Source organism: Eubalaena glacialis, chromosome 4 (genome assembly GCF_028564815.1).
Source record: "Eubalaena glacialis isolate mEubGla1 chromosome 4, mEubGla1.1.hap2.+ XY, whole genome shotgun sequence".
Lineage (NCBI taxonomy): Eukaryota > Metazoa > Chordata > Mammalia > Artiodactyla > Balaenidae > Eubalaena > Eubalaena glacialis.
The window spans coordinates 141978504-141990711 of NC_083719.1; the positions used below are offsets into that span (position 1 = coordinate 141978504).

At 48.8% G+C, this 12208-nt stretch overlaps 1 protein-coding gene across 1 annotated transcript in view; it reads right to left on the minus strand.

Moving 5' to 3' along the window:
- Positions 1-12208, minus strand: part of CCNJL (cyclin J like) — a 56185-nt gene that overhangs the window by 12926 nt on the left and 31051 nt on the right. The gene's annotated exons all lie outside the window — the stretch shown is intronic.

Genomic DNA, 12208 nt, shown 5'->3' on the forward strand with positions numbered 1-12208 from the left:
TGAAGTCAGTCAGAAAGAGAAAGACAAATACCATATGATATCACTTATATGTGGAATCTAAAATAAGACACAAATAAACTTATCTATGAAACAGAATCACTAACATAGAGAACAGACTGGTGATTGCCAAGGGGGAGGGAGGTGGGGGAGGGATGGAATGGGAAGTGGGGTTAGCAGATATAAGCTTTTATATATAGAATGGATAAACAACAAAGTCCTACAGTATAGCACAGAGAACTATATTCAGTATCCTGTGATAAACCATAATGGAAAAGAAAATATTAAAAATAGAATGTGTATGTATATATATATATATAGTGTATAACTGATTCGCTTCGCTGTAAAGCAGTAACGAACACAACACTGTAAATCAACGATACTTCAATTTCTAAAAATTAAAAAAAAAAAAAAAAAAAAAGCTCTTTGGCTTTTTGTAGTTACTGAGGCCAGAAGGTTGCTTCCTACTCGTCCCCAAAGGGGCATGCTCATATGTCCAGCAGACAAGTGTCTTTCCGAGGAACGAGGGGAGACAGATTTTGAGCAATCTGATGGAGAAGCCAGGAAACTACTCTGGGGACAGCACCCTCCGAAAGGCTGTTTGACTTTGCAATGCAGCACGAAGAGGCAGAGCAAGCACAATGCCGAGGGTCACCCTGGGTTCTCCAGAGGCTCAGCCACTCACCGGCTGTGTGGTCTGGGGCAAGTCTCAACCTCTGGGGCCGGTGCAGTGGGAGGAACAGAAGGAGACAGAAGGGTGGTGAGGGTGACACAAGGGCTCGGTGTGCTCAGACCAGGGCCCAGCGCTCAACAAACATTGGAACGTGCGCTGCTTTATAAACCTCTGCTCGCTTCAGGACCAACCATGCAGTCACAGTCACAGGTGCAATAACAGCTTAATTTGTGAACAGGATTCGAGGTGGGAGAGAGAGAAAGCCAGGGACAGCGCAAGAAAACCCTCCAGCTATAAGACAGTGCTTCGGTGGTGGTTTTCAGGGAAGGGAGGAAGCTGTGAAGACCATAGCGGGTGGGAAGCAGGGAGCATGTGTCTCCCCCATGCTATCCTGCTGCAGACATGCTGCATCCAAGAGCTCCAGCCCCTCCAGAGACCTGGAGGTTAGGAAAAGTCCTGCAGAAACAAGCCTGTAATCTCAGCCAGACCTGGGTGTCAGGGAGACCCGGCATGAAGGTGAAGCTCGGCTACCTTCCCTGGTTGAGCTCCCTTCCTTCCTCAGGACACAAAGAAAGGTCCTTAAGGAACGTCTACGGTCCCTGTCACTGAAGATTCCTTCCACACACACGTACCCACTGTGTGCTGAGCCTGGGAGATGGTGGGGCCCGAGACAGATCAAGTCCCCGTCCTCACCCTGCCTTACAGAGTCTCCCTCCTTCACCTCCTCACAGCAAGGCTGCATCTCCAGTCTCCGGCACAGAGCAGAGCTCAATAAATACTGAATGCACGAATGAATGAAAACACATTTCTGACAGGCTGACTCAGTTCCTGAGTCCAACTTTGGACCGGAGGTGAGGTTGCAGGTGGCTGTTTTCTCCAGGAGGAAACTGTAAAAACGTCTCCGAGGTCAGAGGTGGCATTCGGCCAGCTGGGTCAGACACTGGCTTCCCTTCTGGCTGCGAGGACTTCCCCGTCTCAGGATGGAGCAACTGGTGGGATGACTTCACACGGTGGCACCAGCAAAGCCCAGGCTCCTTTGTGCTCCTCTTTACAAGGGACCCAAATAATATCATTGACTGTAAAAGCAGGAGCCATGGGATGTGGCCCCTTGTCATGTACACGGCTGGCATCTGGGGCCTGGGTTACATTACAGAGTTCTCCCCTGTAATGAGGGTCACTGCTTTGCAGAATGCCCACTCCTGGCTCACCAGGGGCTGCCCTGGACTGGGTCTGACCAGGCTGCCGGCTGCAGGAAGAGCTGAGACAGAGCTCTTCTAGGCTGCGGTGCTGAAGGCATGGATGAAGGGGTCCTGGATCCTTTGTTGTTCCAACCTCTCTGCTTGGAGAAGGGAGGAGAAAGAGGAAGAGGAAAAAGAGGAAGAGGAGAAGGGGGAAGGGAAGGGGGAGGGGGAGTGGAAGGAGGCGGGGGAGGGGAGGGGAGGGACAGGGGAGGGGGAGGGGAGGAGGGCAGCAATCTTGGCCCCCTCTCTCAAGCTTAGAAGGGGAGCCACTTCCAGACGTGAAACCCGGTCCTTAGGGCCGAAGTTTTCATCCAGGTCAGCTAAAACGCACTCTGCAGCCTCGGAACGCAGAGGAGCCAGGCATCTCCTAGCAACCTCTCCGTTTGCTGGTTTGAGTCTTCTTGCTACAGCCAAGGAAGAAAGTGATCTGGGACTTCCCTGGTGGCGCAGCGGTTAAGAATCCGCCTGCCAATGCAGGGGACACGGGTTCGAGCCCTGGTCCAGGAAGATCCCACGTGCCACGGAGCAGCTAAGCCCATGCACCACAACTACTGAGCCTGCACTCTAGAGCCCACAAGCCACAATTACTGAAGCCCACGTGCCTAGAGCCCGTGCTCCACACCAAGAGAAGCCACCGCAGTGAGAAGCCCGCGCACCGCAACAAAGAGTAGCCCCGCTCGTCGCAACTAAAGAAAGCCCGCATGCAGCAACGAAGACCCAACGCAGCCAAAAATAAATAAATAAATTTATATAGATAAATAAATAAATAAATAAAAGAAAGTGATCTGCTGTGGGACAAATGCTGCTGTTGTGTAGCAGCTGAGAGCAAGGACTCGGGGGGCAGTGTTGGGGGGTGGTGATGGCCACCTGGGTCCCCATCTTAGCTGTGTGCCCATGGGCAAGTTACCCAACTACTGGGTCTCGGTTTCATCCTCTATCAACTGAGGAAAATAACAGTGCCTACTTCACAGGATTGTTCTGAGGATTAAATGAGCAAACCCACACAAAGAATTCAAAACACTGCCTGGCATAGAAACAATAAATATTAACCATTCCATGATCACTGAGGCCAGGATCTGCCCTCCACCCCCAAATTCTGATTATAGAAAAAATGCAGTGAGTTTGCAAGTAGTTTTTATTTTATTCTTTATATTTTTTTCTATTTTCTAATATTCTACAAGGAACAAATACCACTCTCCTGCTGAGGAAAAGCAGTTTCAACTTCTCAGAAGACAAGATGCCACTGATGGGCCCCTAGAAGCCAGAACTGGCAAAGTAACTGCCAGAGAAGGTTCCTGAATGTGGATCTGCCCTAGTCTAAGACTAGGACATAGGGAAAGGCAAGGCATGCTCCTTGAAGACCATCTTGAAAATCCACTCCTAACATGAAAATAATCTCATCTCACCACGCAGAGAGGGGACAGGCTGGCATATTTCCTTTGGGCCTGGAAGGGGTTTTTGTTTTTGTTTTGAGGACAGTGATCTTTATTTATTTTTTTTAATTTTTTAAAAATGAATTTATTTATTTAATTTATTTATTTTACTTATTTATTTTTGGCTGTGTTGGGTCTTCATTGCTGCACACGGGCTTTCTCTAGTTGCGGCAAGCGGGGGCTACTCTTCGTTGCGGTGCGCAGGCTTCTCATTGCGGTGGCTTCTCTTGTTGTGGAGCATGGGCTCTAGGCACGCGGGCTTCAGTAGTTGTGGCTCGCAGGCTCTAGAGCGCAGGCTCAGTAGTTGTGGCTTATGGGCTTAGTTGCTCCACGTCATGTGGGATCTTCCCGGACCAGGGCTTGACCCCGTGTCCCCTACATTAGCAGGCAGACTCTTAACCACCGCATCACCGTATAGCTGATTTACAATATTGTGTTAGTTTCAGGTGTACGGCAAAGTGAATCAGTTATACATATACACATATCCACTCTTCTTTTTTTTTTTTAGATTCTTTTCCCATATAGGTCATTGCAGAGTATTGAGTGGAGTTCCCTGTGCTACACAGCAGGTTCTTATTAGTTATCTATTTGGAAGGGGTTTTAAAACCAACTGAAATGTGCCTTGCTTTCAGTTGGTTTTACGATCTTTTGGTTTTACGAAAGGTACGATCGAGACCAATGCTGACCAGGCGGTGGGTGTCCCATGGAGGGCAGGCTGCTGTGACCAGGGGAGTGAACGCCCACCACGTGGAGCCCGAGTCTCCTAGGCAAGGCAAGGAGGGGCTCTAATCTGGAAGACAGACTCTGGGTGTGGGGAACGGGTGCCTAATGAAGGACTCTGAGCTCTGCCCTCTCAAACTTCAGCACTAGCAGGAGAATGCGTATAATGCAATTCTGGCCATAAGAGCGGAGCAGGTACTACAAGACACGAGTATTCACTACAGAGAGGGTTCAAGGCTACTGTAAATAAAAAGAAAAAAAAGATGAATGCCTAGCTCCCAGCAGCCAAACTGCAGACAGCGTGAGGAGCAGACAGGGTGCCCGACGTCAATGTCCGGGTCTTTGTGTGAGTTGGGCTGTTCTCCTAACAGTAAGGACACTTGGATTTTCTCAGAAGGGCGACTGGCTTGTTCTTGGCAGGTGCCCAGAGACCTGCTGGTCATGCTTGGCTTGAAGGCTGCTTCTTTAGGACGGGGACTTGATCTGCTTTGTGCCCTACAGTCTCCCAGGCTCAGCGCATAGTAGGTACATGTGTGTGGAATGAACCATCGTCAATGAAAGGGTCTGTAGGCACCCCTACTGTTCACCCCCCATCTCCCCGGGGCTGAACACAGCGTCTGGCATATAGCAGAGGTGAAATAAATGCTTTTTGACTGGTTTACCCATGCTGGGTCAAGGGCTCCTGAACACTGCATGATTAATGAACCCATGCAGCTCAAGATTCCCCCTCCCCTCAAAAATCTCCAGGCCTTGGCCAAACAGGTCTGGGCACTAGAATTGCTAAGGCAAATGGTGTGATTTCTGAATTTCCAGCCCAGCAAGCTATCCAACCGGCACGTCACACAAAATCCCTCCCCCCCAAATAGTTCTAAGCCTGCCAGTCTGCAGAGATGGGAACAGGAAATGGAAAATCACCGTGTCCTCACTCACTGCACTGTAACACTGGAGCCCCGAGCCCGGATCTGCTCAGCGTGGCCCTCACGTGACAGACCACTGTTTTCAGTCCGCCCATGCTGCGTGGCCACCGCCGAAATGTCACCGATTAGAAGATGTACCACTGATGTTGCAGCAGCTTTTTGGAGGACATAATAAACTATGGTCATATGAAGCGCACACATCAAAGGTAAGACCTATCCTGGTTTCTGAAATGTGAAACCATGGCAGGGAGGAAACTGAGTGCTGGCCACTCTTGCATGAGAGGCAGGGAGTGTTAAATTATTTCCTGCACGGGGGCAGCCACATTTCCTCGCAGATTTGGGTTTAATCCTATAAATAAATCTTACGCTTTGTCTGAAGTACACCCCTGAACAAGGCCACCTGGAAAAATTGCTCCCTTTCCATCTGCTGCCTACAATTAGTGCCCCAGAGGGGTCCCAAGCATTCCTAGCTTTGGGGGGAGCTGGGGTGCCTTCCTTCATCCTTGTCCAGAAGGGAAATCCAGGAGGGATTAGGACTGCTTCTCCCCCACTTTGCTGTCAAAGAAGCTGCTTCTCAGTCATCAAAGCAGGGGGAGGGGAGGGGAGGGGAGGGATGCAGGGATGAGAGAGGGGGAGTGAGGCACTTTTCTAGGAGAAAGACAGGCCTCTCCTAGAATCTCCCGAGACCCAGAGGCAGTGCCTTTTTTGGTACCTGCCCTAAGAGATGAGGCTACTGATTTCTGGCTTAAGGAGCCTTAAAAGCAGTTGGTCTGGGAACTCATTTCTCACCTGGACACCCTGGACAGGACAAGGCAGAAAGGCAGGATGCAAATGCACTCTCTGCTGGGAGCACAGACAGAAGCTCAAAGTGTACAGTGATGAGGGACCAGATGGGGGAGGGACAATGCTCCTCTTCTGATGGTGTGTTGATCTCGTGGAGAAGCACGTGCTTCCAAAGGCTCCCACACACTAAGTTCAATTTAAGAAAAAAGGGATCTGCTCAGCTGTTGGTCAAAACCTCTGCAAGGCAATTCAGTGCTACCCACCAAAATCTTAAATGCACACACCTCTGACCAAAGCAATCCCACAGACATACCTCAGTGTGCAAAGATGCAGAGGAAAGGACAGCTGTTGTCATATTGTTTAAAGCAGTAAAAAAAAAAAAAAAAAAAAAAAAGATGGCAATGTAAATATCCATCGACAGAGGAATCATTCTATAAATGTCAGTGTTTATAATATGGAGAACTCTGCAGTCAGTAAAAAGAGTAAGGTAAATCCATACAGACGGGAAAGATGTTCCCTAACGTACCATGAAGAAAACACCTATGTTATTAATCCACTTGTGCAAATGTAATGGATTCTGATTATTCACTGTGCACACTGATCTGGTGAATACAGAACCACGCTCCTAGGGGAAGATACAGGGTTAGGTTCCTTTGAGCCTCTGATCACAACTGATCAACACATAACCTTTTTTGTGTATTTCTGTTTACTATATTGTTGATTCATGATCATTGGACTCACAGCCAACAGCACTTACACCTAATACCTGAGCAAAGCTTACCTAACACACACATTTTCTCCTAAGGTACACACATCACAGCCTTCCCAAACGTAGGAACACGACACCGCAATTCAGCACGATGGTTAGGGTCCGTTTTACAGAGCAAAAACACCAACAAGCAGAAAAATGAGAAAACATGGCACTAAACAGCAAAAAAAGGACACCTGTTATTAGTATGAGAGCTGAGAAGGCACAGCGCTGCCTTGTTCGACCTCAGCTGGGAACACGCAGGCCAGACGATTCACATCTTCTGCCGCTCAGCATGTGTCCACGAATGACCCGAAAAGTTCCGGGAGTATTGATTTTGGGGTTACAAATAAATTTTAGTGAGTAGGTGAATTCACAAGTATGGAATCTTGGACTCATGAGGGCTGACTGTATGTTTGTATATGCACAGAACATTTCTAGAAAATACACTCGATCGATTTTGGAAAAAGATGTAAGCAACTGTTCCCAGAAGTTATCTCTGGAGAAGAAGATAGGCAACAGATATTTTATTTTATTCTTTGAATCTCATTTACAAGTGAGCATACCATTTCTAATTTTAAAACTCTACAGGAGGGAGATGGGCCTTTCTACAGGTAAGCACAGCAGAGCATGACAGACTCACGCCGGGCTATGGGACCCTGCCCTGCAGGAAGACCCGTGTGCAGAGAGGGGTCCTTCCCTTGCAGAGGCCGTGGGACCACCCTCCTGCTTGATGTTTCCCTCTCCTGGGGAGGAGGATGAGGGCTGAGATGAAGGCCAGCATTGGACTCAGGCTCACCTACAAAAATATGGAAGTCAGAACTTTATCCTAAGAAACAGATGGACTTGTCCCCCTGAGCTTTCACGGCTTTTCACAAGGCAGAAGCCAGGAGCAGGACAGGGCTCACCAGCAACTCAGCACTAAGAAACCTTGCTTTCCAGGGAGTGGGGTGGGGGTCTGGAAGTCACAACGAAAGAAAACAGAAGTTTGCAAAGAGAAAGTATGACGGAATTGGGATTAGAAAGGAAAAAAAAGAGTAGAAAAAGGAGGAAGGGAGGGAATCTGGCAATTTTGTTTACGGGCAGTTTTTTTTTCTTTTTTGGCTGCACCACGTGGCATGTGGGATCTTAGCTCCCCGACCAGGGATCGAACCCGTGCCCCCTACATTGGAAGCGAGGAGTCTTAACCACCGGACCACCAAGGAAGTCCCTTTACGGGCAGTTTATACGGCTGTTAATCTATGATTCATTCCCTCCTCCCACCCCCAGAAATGAAAATAGGTTTGTTTTCCCAATTATGAAAATACATAAGTAAATCTGGATCTGGAAGGATATACCCCAAACTTTGGGAATGGGACTATGGATTTGGGGGGGAAACAATTTTTTTTACACTAAGTCCTTCTGTATCTTTTGGATGTTTTTAACAATAAAAATGTATCTCATACTTTTTGTATCATCATCATAAGATCTTACATTTAAGGCCATGCTACCGTAGCAATACCACCGAGCATGCCTCTTGTCTTTCTGGTTTTCTTTCCCTCCCTCTCTCCTTCCTCAGGCTGGTCCATGCCCTGAGGTTAAGAACTCAGCACCCAGGGGCTTCCCTGGTGGCGCAGTGGTTAAGAATCTGCCTGCCAATGCAGGGGACACGGGTTAGAGCCCTGGTCTGGGAAGATCCCACATGCCGCGGAGCAGCTAGGCCCGTGAGCCACAACTACTGAGCCTGCGCATCTAGAGCCTGTGCTCCGCAACAAGAGAGGCCGCGACAGTGAGAGGCCCGCGCACCGCGATGAAGAGTAGCCCCTGCTCACCGCAACTACAGAAAGCCTGCACCCAGAAACGAAGACCCAACACAGCCCAAAATAAATAAATAAATAAATAAATTTATTAAAAAAAAAAAAAAAAAAGTTCAACATAGAATGACCATATATGACCAGCAATTCCACTCCTGGGTTGCTACGCAAAAGAACTGAAAATAGATGTTCAAACAAATTGGTACCCAAATAAATATTCACAGCACTACTAATCCTAACAGCCAAAAAGTGAAAACAACCCAAATGTCCATCAACAGATGAATGGATAAAAACAAATGTGGTCTATCCATACAAGAGAGATTATTTAGCTATAACAAGGAATGAAATACTGATACATGCTACAACATGGATGAACCCTGAAAACAGAAAGTGAAAGAAACCAGACACAAAAGGTCACATGTTGTATGATTCCTTTTCATATGAAATATCCATAATAGTCAACTCTATAGAAACACAGAACAGACCGGTGGTTGCCAGGGGCTAGGAGTGGGAAGGAATGGGGAGTTACTGCCTAATGGGTACATGGGCTCTTTTTGGGGCGATGAACATGTTCTGGATCTAGAGAGAGGTGATGGCTGCACAACAGAGTTAATGTACTAAATGCCACGGAACCGTACACTTTACAGTGGTTAAAATGGTAGAGTCTATGTTGTGATATGAATTCTACCTCAATTGAAAAAAATAAAGCAAAATTCCAAACTGTGTGACCTTGGGCCTCTCTGAGCCTGCAGGATGGTCAGATGACAGCACGATCACATAGGCTGGCTGTGAGGCTTCCAAGTGATGTGTGTGTAAAGTGCTTGGCACAGGGCTGGGCGTGTAGAAAGGGACCAGTGAGCAACGAAGCTGCCCCCGCCGGGACGACAATTATTATGTGGCACTGTGAAAGCCAACTCACCTGCAAGTGGTGGCGTTTCTGTGTTGTCAAATTGTCCTTTTAATTAAACAACAACAACCAAAGGACAGTTGGGGAGGGGTGCTATGTAAGATGAAAGACTAAAGAAGAGAGTGGCTCTTCTCTATTTATGGTATATTTATATCTAGATTATATTTATAGTAGAATTCTCTCCTGTGTTAAGGAAGGAAATGCAGAAAACTTGGTCATAGAAAGGCAAAGGGTGGCTTTGCCAGTGGTCCCCCATGGAACAACCCACAAGCTCTTGCTTTTCTGTCCCCTTCCACAGGCTTGGAGGCATGGGTCCTTGACTGGCTCCTGTTTTATGGTGGCAGAAGGGGCTATGTGTAGGTGAGAGGGCTCCACCTACGCAAAGGCCCTTACCTGGAAGCAGCTTTAAAAACCTAAGAACGGGGGCTTCCCTGGTGGCGCGGTGGTTGAGAGTCTGCCTGCCGATGCAGGGGACACGGGTTCGAGCCCTGGTCCGGGAGGATCCCACATGCCGTGGAGCAGCTGGGCCCGTGAGCCACAACTACTGAGCCTGCGCGTCTGGAGCCGTGCTCCGCAACGAGAGGCCGCGACAGTGAGAGGCCCGCGCACCGCGATGAAGAGTGGCCCCTGCTCCTCGCAACTGGAGAAAGCCCTTGCACAGAAACGAAGACCCAACACAGCCATAAATAAATAAATAAATACATAAATAAATAAATTAAAAAAAAAAAAAAAAAAAAACCTAAGAACGGACAGGTGCGGGCAAGAAGGACTGTCCCCCTTCTTATCTGGGAATTAATTATTTGCAACAAAATTAGCAGAACTCACAACTTCCTGAGGCAAGGTGAACCCCCTTGTGGCTGACAGTCAGCCTGGGGAGAGGGGAGGGAGGAATGAATAGGATTTCAGGCTGTCATGGAAACTTTTCTTTCCTGGGGCCTCTGAGCATATGGCAGGTGTCCTGAAAAATCCGTTCCTGCCGCCCAAGGCTGGCTGCTGTCCTCAGATGTGTGGGTGAGGGCCTCTGCCTCTCCCTCTGAAAGGCCCCCTCCCTCTGCCACGGCACAGCGGCACAAAGGAGTCCCCAGTGAGCGCCTCTCATCCCAGCTCCCCAGACAGATGCCGGGAGCCTCGGTGAACCCATGGAAATCCGAGTCCCCTGCCCCCCAGGGCCCTCGAGGCAACCCACAGATCGCAGACGGCAGCAGGCCAGAGGCCACGGTGCAGACTCCAGACTCCAGACTCCTCGAGGGCCGCTGAAACGCGATGCCTGTCCTGCTCTCCACTGACAGGGACGTCTCGCAAACCCCACAGCTCCTCCCAAGACAAAACAGAGCTGCGTGCTGATTTGAGACTTTGAAGCAGTGAGCAGGCCGGACTCCCAGCAAGACAGGCTCCCCTGTATAACACGGGAAATCCAGCTGGCTCAAGGTAGAGAAAATCACAAGTCAGGAGGCTGTAAACCCAAAGCAGCCAAAGGGATTAAGATAACAGCAGGTGGCAGGTGTTATCAGGGTGGAAAACAAGGCAGAATTCTGAAAACTCTAAAGCCATGTGTCTGGACCTGGGTGATTGTGCTGGAGGGTCTGTAGCAGTGTGCCGGGGACAGACAAAGCCACGGGAGAAAATGTGCATGGTGGTCTCAAAGCGTCAGAGGGAATCAAGCACTGGGGAATGGGGAAGGGACCCATAAAATAAAATAGGACAATAACATATCGTAGCAGAGGATGTAAGATCTGATTGAATTTTAAGGAGAAAAGACTAGATGTCAAGGAAATGTGACTGCAGCTGGCCACTTAGGGGTGTCCTGCTCGTCTGCATGAAGGGCAACTTGGAGAAACGTGGAAGCCCAGCTCTAAGGGAAACTCTGGCTCCATTCATTTCCTTTAGCCCACAAATATTGTTTTCATTTTATTTTATTTTTTTTGGCCACACCACAGGGCATGTGGGATCCTAGTTCCCCAACCAGGGATAGAACCCTGGCCCCCGGCACTGGAAGCACGAGAGTCCACAAATCTTATTTTTTGAGGCCTTACTATGTGTTCCTTTTCCTCCCTGAAACTCATTGCTTAGTGGGGGAGGTGAGTGTCAATCAAAAGTCCATGAGGCCGTGGGGCTGTACCTCAGGGATGCCTTACGTACACCCCACTCCCAAGGCGGCAGGGGAGGCTTTCTCGGGGATGTGAGTGCAGGGCCCAATTGCCATTTAACCAGGACCAGATGGGCAGGGGGAAGGAATCGGAAGTGCTGTGGGCAGAGGGAACAGCATGTGCAAAGATCTGTGACAGGAGGGGCTTGGCTGGAACCCAGGGATGGAAGAGGAGAAAGGCTTGAGGTCAGAGAGGCAGGACCCTGACGGACGGTCCTTCTAAGACTGTCGGTAAACCAGAGGGCAATTTTTAGTTGCAGCATGGCATGGCAGACTGTGTTTTAAGCAGATGACCACAGCAGTAGCATAGTCATTTCCTACCTAGGCAGACAGATGGTCAAAGCCATGCCGTGTTTTGTTTTGTTTTTTAAGATTTTTCTTTTTATGTGGACCATTTTTAAAGTCTTTGTTGAATTTGTTACAATATTGCTTCTGCTTTATGTTTTGGTTTTTTGGCCGTGAGGCATGTGGGATCTTAGCTCCCCGACCAGGGATTGAACCCGCACCCCCTGCATTGGAAGGCGAAGTCTTAACCACTGGACCGCCAAGGAAGTCCCCATGCCGTGTTTTTAGTGAGGCCTCACTGGAAGATACAAACTCCAAGAGGCCTGTGCCCAGGCCTGGAGACTACATAATGGGTCCTGCTTGGGGCCCACACAAACAGTCGCATTTCTAAACACCTCTAAGAACAGTGGTTGCTAGGGCTCCCCCCGCTCCGCCAGCAATTTCAGAAGCCCTATGTCAGAAAGCAGGTGACATGGGGTTAAGACACAGGTTCTGGCACCATGCAGTTCTGGGCTCAAATCCTGTCTGCTATAGATGAGCTGGGTGACCCAAGGCAAGTTTCTTA